This window comes from Tasmannia lanceolata, unplaced genomic scaffold (genome assembly GCF_043159265.1).
Source record: "Tasmannia lanceolata isolate RefF3 unplaced genomic scaffold, GAP_Taslan_0.1 ptg000024l, whole genome shotgun sequence".
NCBI classification, from domain to species: Eukaryota; Viridiplantae; Streptophyta; class Magnoliopsida; order Canellales; family Winteraceae; genus Tasmannia; species Tasmannia lanceolata.
Window position 1 is genome coordinate 11554603 of NW_027518701.1, and position 9290 is coordinate 11563892.

Below are 9290 nucleotides of genomic sequence, written 5' to 3' on the forward strand. Positions count from 1 at the left end.
TTTTCTCCTTCAATTGGCTAGTGAGAGCTTATTGGGAAATGTAATAACTTTTTGATAGTTCTTCAAATATTTTAGAGAATAATAAAAATAAAACAATTAATTAATAAAAATCAGGATGAAAAAACTTGAGCGAAGCAGAGATGATCAATGGAAAAACTCATAAAATAGAAAGAAAAAAAAAGGCCAATATTAGGAAAAAAATAAATAAAATGGAAATGCAAGAATAACTGTAAGAACATGGAATATATAGTGGCCAAGGGTTAATGATGAAAAAAGGTCATGACTAAGAACAAGCATCAAAAGCTGGATTTATTTGCAGAGCTTCATTCATGACCGGACCACGAAGAAGGAAATATTGACAATTGAATAGAAAACTTAAAACCAAAAAGAACAATAAAGAAACTTTCAAGTTGCAACCTTTAAAATTTGTGATCAGTACTCTCTGAATTATTGGTGTTGAAGGAAAGTGACATAGGCGTTGTCCCATAACACTCTTGCCCTGTGCCAGTTTCACAAATCAAAGGATTTTCAGCAATGCTGTTGCAAAAAAGAAATAAACAAGTTCAGCATTTCATATACTCAATAAAGAAAAAAATAGCACATGTTATTAGTCGTTACTTGAAGTTATAAGCTTGCGCATCTACACATTTGTACCCCATGAATCAAGAGACCATCATAATGAGCATTAAATTTTCAGCCTTTAATTTATCTATCGTTTACTACGGACAAGACCTTCACTTCACATGTCTTGGTTTACTACTGACAAGACCTTCACTTCACAGGACGTTCCCTAACAGTTTTTAACACGGAACCGATACTGAGGCTGTGAATCTTCTTCATCTTCATGCTTGAATCATCTTCAACCACATCCCACCGTGAGTAATCACGACTAGTGTGACCCTTTGGCTCTGGGATTACTTCCCATCCTTTGGAATGTAAATCAGTTGTGTCCTGAGTCACGTTTGTAGGTACTGGCACTCCTAAAGGGTGACCAATTTTTGTGCCCACAGCATCAAGGCTCCAATGTGCTTCTGATCCAGCTCAAGCACCGATGTACATCAGTTTAATATACCACTAAAAATGTGTAAAGCAAAACCAAACATAGGAAAAAGAAAACATGGATTATGACTTTATGTTGTCTAGTGCTATGCTGTAAGGTTCCAGTTTACACATTTTTGAGGTCTTCACTACTTTTGGATGCATCCATTCCCATAATCGGAAACAACTAAAACCGAACCCCATATCTATGCTACCAAAGTTTAATATAAAAAGTATAGCGGAGATGACAAAGATCTAATACAAGAAATGAGCAATAGGAAATTTATCTAAATCAAAGTAGACAGAAGATTACAACATACATTCTATGAACTAATGTCAGAAATAAATCAATAATTGTAAAACGCCCAAATTACAAGTTAAAACTTACACCTATAAAAATGGATATGATTGTTGAATAAAATTAAAAAAGTTTTAAAGGAAATGAAAAGAATTGAGTTTCAGGTAAGGGTGTCAATTTTGGCTCGGGCTCGGAAAAAGCTCGGCTCGAGCTTGGCTCGAATCCTTAACGAGCCGAGCCCGAGCTAGGCCAGGCTCGGGTCGGGTCGTTAAGGCTCGTTAAGAATTTAATATATTTAAATAAATATATATATATATTATATATTAATATATACACAAAAAGGATTGTCCAGGGAGTGAAAGGGGGAGGCAAAATATGTCACTTCTTTTTTGGAACCCCATTTGTTACTTAGATCACCCCCCTAGTGTAAAAAGAGTAGTCAAATTACACTAGATAGGGCTGTCGAGGGAAGATGAGGGGTGTGAAATTAATATAAACCGAGCTCGATAAGGCTTGCGAGCCGCTCGCGAGCCTGGCCGAGCCTAACCGAGCCGAGCCGAGCCTGAGCCGAGCTTTTGAGCTTAACAAGCCGAGCCGAGCTCGGCTCGGCTCGTTTACACCCCTAGTTTCAGGATACTATGAACCTTATATACATTGTTATATCAAGATAACAAAATAAAAAATGAGATAGTAAGATACTTGGATAACCATGTACAGAAAACAAGAGAGCAAAAATCCAAATTTCAGACCCATTCACAGAGGATGCAAACAATAATATTCACACATCAATCCCAAAAAAATAACCAAGATAATGCTTCTCACAAAAGTCACCAGTGATAAAAGTAAAACCCTTGATCCTGTATGTTGCCATGTCCGATGATCATTATTAGCTCAAAATAATAATCAGGGAAAGACAATTCTTGAATGTGAGTCGAATAATGGATGGGGCTGAGTTCAATTACTCACTGAGGAAAGATGATAGCCAAAAAATCTGAATTGATGAAAATTTCGGGCATTATTTCACCATGGATCCGGTTCATTTGATTTCTGAGGTAGAACCTTTTTAAATATTTAGTGTCACAACCAATTTTATCAATAAGATTAGCCCAATGGTCTCCTATTCTCTGCATTTCAAAGCACTTATATCCCTCAAAAAATATATAAAAGAACAAGGTCCAGCTGATTTCTTTGCACATCACATCCCTGATCGATCAACCAGAGAGATTCATAAGTTTTTGTATGATGTATTGAAGCTTGAGCTGCTGCTTCTTGCCAAGGCTTGCACAAATCTTCCTCACACAAGTGCAACCTCTCCATCACATACCCTTTCAACAAAACCAACTCTCCTTTGGGAAGAATAGACTCCAACTATGTTTCAAAGCTATCCACACTGGAATGACTAATTCTATTGCATGGGCTCAAGCATCCAAATCTAGAAAAATGGCCCAACACCAATTCCTTAAACAAATTCTCGCATTTTATTTGAATGGTTGACTCGTTATCTGTGATTAGCCCTTCAACAACGTGAAGGCACTCATGAACCACTCCACCGTCTGAGAATTTTCTAAGTAGCCACAGATACAATTCAGAATCTGGGAAAAAAAGAAATAGCAAATTAGTTAAAAGTATAATATTTGATCATGAACTAACCAACAATAATATTTTACAAATTTTCGCATTTTACATGAATGGTTGACTCATTATCTGTGATTAGCCCTTAAACAGCGTGAAGGCACTCATGAACCACACTACCGTCTGAGATTTTTCTAAGTAACCACATATACAATTCAGAATATGGGAAAACAAAGAAATAGCAAATTAGTTAAAAGTATGATATTCGATCATGAACTAACCAACAATAATATTTTCTTAAGTTGAAGTAAATCAACTTTATTTGATAGTAAATGAAAAAAAAGATGCTTATGTGAATAAAACACTACTGAATGGACCATGGAACAGAGCAATACCAAACCTCTTGATATATCAAGAAATTTGGCATTGCTCCTTCAACGCCTCATATACACTAAAACCGAAGTATCATCCATTTGTAGATGGAGCTTCTACATCAGCTAGGTCTAGAGGGAAGTTTTGAGCATTACGTTCATGCATAACTTCCATACCAAGGTTAGCACGATTGATGATATCAGCCCTAGTGTTAATATAACAAATAAAGAAACATTTCTAATAGCAAGGAACGGATGATTAACCGAGAAACTGTAACTACAAGAAAGAATCAGATTTTTTTTAATGACAAGAAAGATTAAGATTTGTTGTAACAAAATGAAAAGAATAAGGAGGAGAAGAAGAAGAATAAAACCTACAAATAAGAGAGATTCAAAATGAAACCTACAGACCAGATAGAGATAAAAAAAAATGAAACAGATAGAAGAATAAGATTTGTTGTAATAAAATGAAACACATGCCTAAGGAAACGAAATTTACAGAACTTATTAGCCACGCATGAGATAAAAGACCTTGTGTATAAATCATTACATGGCTACAAAAAATGCAGTTTGTAGTCAAATATGCTATAAACCCAAACCCATTGCCCAAAACAATAAATATTTAGTGATGTGAAACCAAAATGCACTAAAACAAAAGAAGTAATGATATGAAACCAAACATATTACCCAAAAAGCAATGAAATGATCTGAAACTGATAGCTCCAGACAAAAGGTGTTCCTTCCATGGCCTCCTCTTCCAAATCCTCACCCATTGAACCTGCCAAATGTAACAGATGTTCCTTCTCAGTATGCTTCATTTCATAGTTGCATTTTTAATTTAATTACATATAAAATGTAATTACCACTATCGCTCCAAGAGATACTATGTCTAGATATTTAGTTGTAATAATTTTATTTTCATATTTATTTTCTGTTGGACTACTTACAGACGAAGTGATCTTTAACAGGCCCTAGCTCCACATACTTCTCCCAATCATTTCCATGAATGCATTCTCTACAAAGCGTGTGGCCTTCTTCCTATCAGCTAGGGCAAAACGAACAATCATTCAAAAGAAGAAAACAAATTAACAACAGTGGCCTTTTTCTACTTCTATAAGACAAAACGAATGCCTGATTGTTTTAGAATCTCATTTAAGGCCCAATTTATTTTAGAGCCTGCAAAAGTATGTTTCTTTATCCATACTACTCTAAAAGCCTAAAGCACTGAAATCTCATCAACTATCTTTTGCCCAAATCCCATTTAAGTCCCACTTCTGATTTCCTAAAACTTCTGGATATATCCCCTTTCCTTAGGGCCTTATCGTCATTTCAGTCTGTGCTTTACTACTAGAATACGTCCAAAAATTCTGCCAGTTGTCTCTCCTTTTGCTACGCTGCTACGGGCATTTGCTAGGTGTCTCGCATGCATAAATCCTGCCAGATGTCTCTCCTTTTTATTGCTACTCTGGGTATTTGCTCGGTGTCTCTCATGCATTTTCGTCTTCACGCTAGGTGACTCGCATGCATATTTCAACTACAGCTTTACTTCATCGAAACAACAGACTTCTCTACTCTCGGGTTTCCCCTGTCGCAAGTCTGGTGATTTTTACCAGCGATTTTTCCAGGTATGCTCTCTCTCAATCTCTCTCTCTCTCTCTATAACTGTCTTTCTCAATTCCTCCCTCCCTCTCTCTCTCTCTGTTTCTCAATTTCTCTCTTTAAGTCTCTTTCAAGGGTTTTTTCGTTTCAGAACGGATTCTTTGAAATCTCTGCTGCCTCTTTTAAAAATCCGATTGTTTAAAATCTATAAAAATATAATACTTTAAAATCTCTCTTAATTAGAACTTCAAAACCTAAAAAGCCATCCAGATCTTTAAAACATCTCTAATTTTTGGTAAAAAAGTATTTGCATCTGACTTTTATTTTGTTCCTGTGGTTTTGTTTAATCAGTTTGTATTAGTGAAAGAAGTTGAAGAGGATAAAGCAGAGGAGCTTGTCAAAAAAATGTCCAGTTAGTGTCTTCGACAATGAAGATATTGCCAATGGTGAGCTACCTTATCCTTGGCAAGATTATGAATTTTTTTATTTGTTTCCCTTGGCTTCACAAAGCCACGTAAGTGTTCTATAATGGTGAAAGGGTAGAAATCTTACTTATCTTTGCTTTGGTTGCAACAGTTGGAACAACTTCCTCTTAACATTCATGTTTTGTAATGGAAATGCTTTATCTTATACATAGCATTTGGGTATATTATGAATGATTTTTTTCCATTTTTTCCCATGCTCATTTCATGGCACTTTATTGGTAGCTTTATGCAAAATTGACAAGACATTTCCTTGTTTTTATTATAAGGTAGGTTTATTTTCTTCTCTCTTTTTAGTTGCAGTTCATGCATAAGTCTTTAAGGTGTAGCTCATGTAATATTTTGATGTGGTGATGAGTATTTATATTACATGAGCTACACCTTAAAGAGTTATGCATGAACTGAAACTAAAAAGAGAGAAGAAAAGAAATCTACCTCATAATAAAAACAAGGAAATGTCTTGTAAATTTTGCATAAAGCTACCAATAAAGTGCCATGAAATGAGCATGGGAAAAAAATGGAAAAAAATCATTCATAATATACCCAAATCTTATTTATAAGATAAAGCATTTCCATTACAAAACAGGAATGTTCAGAGGAAGTTGTTCCAACCGTTGCAACCAAAGCAAAGATAAGTAATATTTCTACCCTTTCACCATTATAGAACACTTACGTGGCTTTGTGAAGCCAAGGGAAACAAATAAGGTAGCTCACCATTGGCAATATCTTCAGTGTCAAAGACACTAACTGGACATTTTTTTCACAAGCTCCTCTGCTTTATCATCTTCAACTTCTTTCACTAATACAAACCAATTAAACAAAACCACAGGAACAAAATAAAAGTCAGGTGCAAATACTTTTTTACCAAAAATTGGAGACGTTTTAAAGATCTAGATGGCTTTTGAAGTTATAATTAAGAGAGATTTTAAAGTATTATATTTTTATAGATTTTAAACAATTGGATTTTTAAAAGAGGCAGCAGAGATTTCAAAGAATCCGTTTTGAAACGAAAAAACCCTTGAAAGAGAGAAATTGAGAGACACAGGGACAGGTAGGGATTGAGAAAGACGGTTATATATATGAGTTAAGTGAAGCTACACATAGCTAACTTACCTACACCAACGGCTTAAAATACAGTGGGCCCACATTGTTTGGGTGATCCAAACCATTCATTTGATAGACCCTCACATTGATAGGGTGTGCCCAAAAAATCAGCTCCATAGGATCATCCCCACCCTTCAAACTAGGGGTGGACATGGTTCGGTTCGGTTCGGTTTTGGGGTATACCCAGAACCGAACCATATATAATCGGTTCCCTGAAATTGGAACCGAACCAGAACCATATAAGTTTGGAACCGAACCGAACCAGAACCATATATAATCGGTTCGGTTCGGTTCGGTTCTGGGTTTACCCGATCTTCATCAAATCAACGGAATTTCTTCACAATAGTTGTTTGAATGTTTGGTTTTCTTTTCTTGAGATAGAATAATTTTTTGTTTCCAGCTTGTCATCATCATTATGGGAAAAGCAGAGCACAAAAGTCTCTAATGAAATGATGAATATGACTTTGTGGGGGCGTTATACAAACTACTCTCATAATATTTTACTATTTTTAAAAGCCTTTCACTTTCTTCTTACACTTACAAAAACTTTCAAGTTAATATTAAAAACAAAAAGGATTCCCACATCTTCTTTCCTGCCATTAAAATATTAAGGCTTGTTTGGTGAGATTAAAAATATTTGGGCAAGTGCTGAGATTAAAAAACTTGTTTTCCAGTCTGACTAAGGGTTTTAAGGTGGGTCGGTTCTTGGTTCGGTTCTCGGTTCCGGGATCCAAACCCAGAACCGAACCGAATTTCCATCGGTTCCAGGTTATTAGAACCGGAACCGAACCATATAACTATGGAACCGAACCGAACCGAACCATATGTGCCGGTTCGGTTCGGTTCCTCGGTTCGAACCGGAACCATGTCCACCCCTACTTCAAACTGTGGAGGCAAAAATGGACAGATATTTGAAGGTTTTTACGCGTCCATTTTTGCCTCCACAAATCGTAGGGGTTGGGATGATCCTATAGAGCTGATTTTTTGGGCACACCCTATCTATGTGAGGGCCCATCAAGTGAATGGTTTGCATCACCCTATATATATATGAGAAAAGTGTAGCTACACATACGTGTAGCTAACTTAGCTACACCAACGGCTTAAAATACAGTGGGCCCCACATTGTTTGGGTGATGCAAACCATTCATTTAATGGGCCCTCACATAGATAAGGTGTGACAAAAAAATCAGCTCCATAGGATCATCTCAACCCTATGATTTGTGGAGGCAAAATTGGACGTGTAAAAACCTTCACAAATCTATCAATTTTTGCCTTCACAGTTTGAAGGGTTGGGATGATCCTATGGAGCTGATTTTTTGGGCACACCCCATCAATGTGAGGGCCTATCAAATGAATGGTTTGGATCACCCAAATAATGTGGGCCCACTGTATTTTAAGCCGTCGGTGTAGCTAAGTTAGCTACACGTATGTGTAGCTTCACTTAACTCATATATATATATATATGAGGAAAGTGTCTCTAGTCTCTCCCCTAGATAAGCTTATCTACTCCTCCCTTTAAAAAAACACAGTGGGCCCACGCTGTTTGGATGATCCAAAGCATTCATTTGATAGGTCCTAACATAGATAGGGTGTGCCCAAAAAATCAACACCAAAGGGTCATCCTAGAACTTCGTTTTGTGGGGCCTTGTGGTACCCAGAATGGACACATATAAACGTCCACGTTTATATGCGTCCATTTTGGTCACGGTGTGCCCCACAAAACGAAGTTCTAGGATGACCCTTTGGTGCTGATTTTTTGGGCACACCCTATCTATGTTAGGACCTATCAAATGAATGCTTTGGATCATCCAAACAGCGTGGGCCCACTGTGTTTTTTTAAAGGGAGGAGTAGATAAGCTTATCTAGGGGAGAGACTAGAGACACTTTCCTCTCTCTCTCTCTCTCTCTCTCTCTCTCTCTCTATATATATATATATATATATATATATATATATATATATATATATATAGAGAGAGAGAGAGAGAGAGAGAGAGAGAGAGAGAAAATACCTGGAAAAATCGCTGGCAAAAATCACTGGCAAAAATCACCGGACTTGCGACAGGGGAAGTCCAAGAGTAGAGAAGTCTGCTGTTTCGATGAAGCTGCAGATAAAATATGCATGCGAGTCACCTGGCGTGAAGACGAAAATGCATGAGAGACACCGAGCAAATACCCAGAGTAGCAACCAAAAAGGAGAGACATCTGCCAGGATTTATGCATGCGAGACACCTAGCAAATACCCGTAGCAGCTTAGCAAAAGGAGAGACAACTGGCAGGATTTTTGGACGTATTCAAGGGGTAAAAGCATGGACTGAAATGACGATAAGGCCCTAAGGAAAGAGGATATATCCGGAAGTTTTAGGAAATCAGAAGTGGGACTTAAATGAGATTTGGGCAAAAGATGGTTGATGAAAATTCAGTGCTTTAGGCTTTTAGAATAGTATGGATTTCCTCTAACTTGGCTGCATAAAGAAGACTTTTGCTTGACAGGTTGAGATATTGCAAGATTCTTGGATTCTTTAACATCCGTATTGAATCTAGTAATCATACCCTTGTTAATATTGCCAAAGGCAAATATAAACCCCATGCATGCATTATTTACTACTTTCTTGAAGGTATTCCTTTTTTTCGTAGGTAAGCTGGGATCGAACCTTAACTTCCCCCCAACTCCTCACTCATGTACTCTTAATTCTTGCCCGGTCTCATTCTCCCTACCCGTCTTTGAACACTTGGCAAGTTAATATTCTATGGAAGAAACTTTCATGTTTGCCAAACATGGCCTTAGTGTTAGATGAAGAAAATAATACCATATTGTTTGAATATTCT

At 36.9% G+C, this 9290-nt stretch overlaps 1 long non-coding RNA gene across 1 annotated transcript; it reads left to right on the plus strand.

Annotated features, from left to right (window-relative positions):
- The first annotated feature begins 4819 nt into the window (after positions 1 to 4819).
- On the plus strand, positions 4820 to 9290 carry LOC143857270 (uncharacterized). Its single transcript, XR_013238565.1, has 3 exons — positions 4820 to 4904; positions 5230 to 5324; positions 8527 to 9290. It is a non-coding gene; the product is annotated as an uncharacterized LOC143857270 (long non-coding RNA).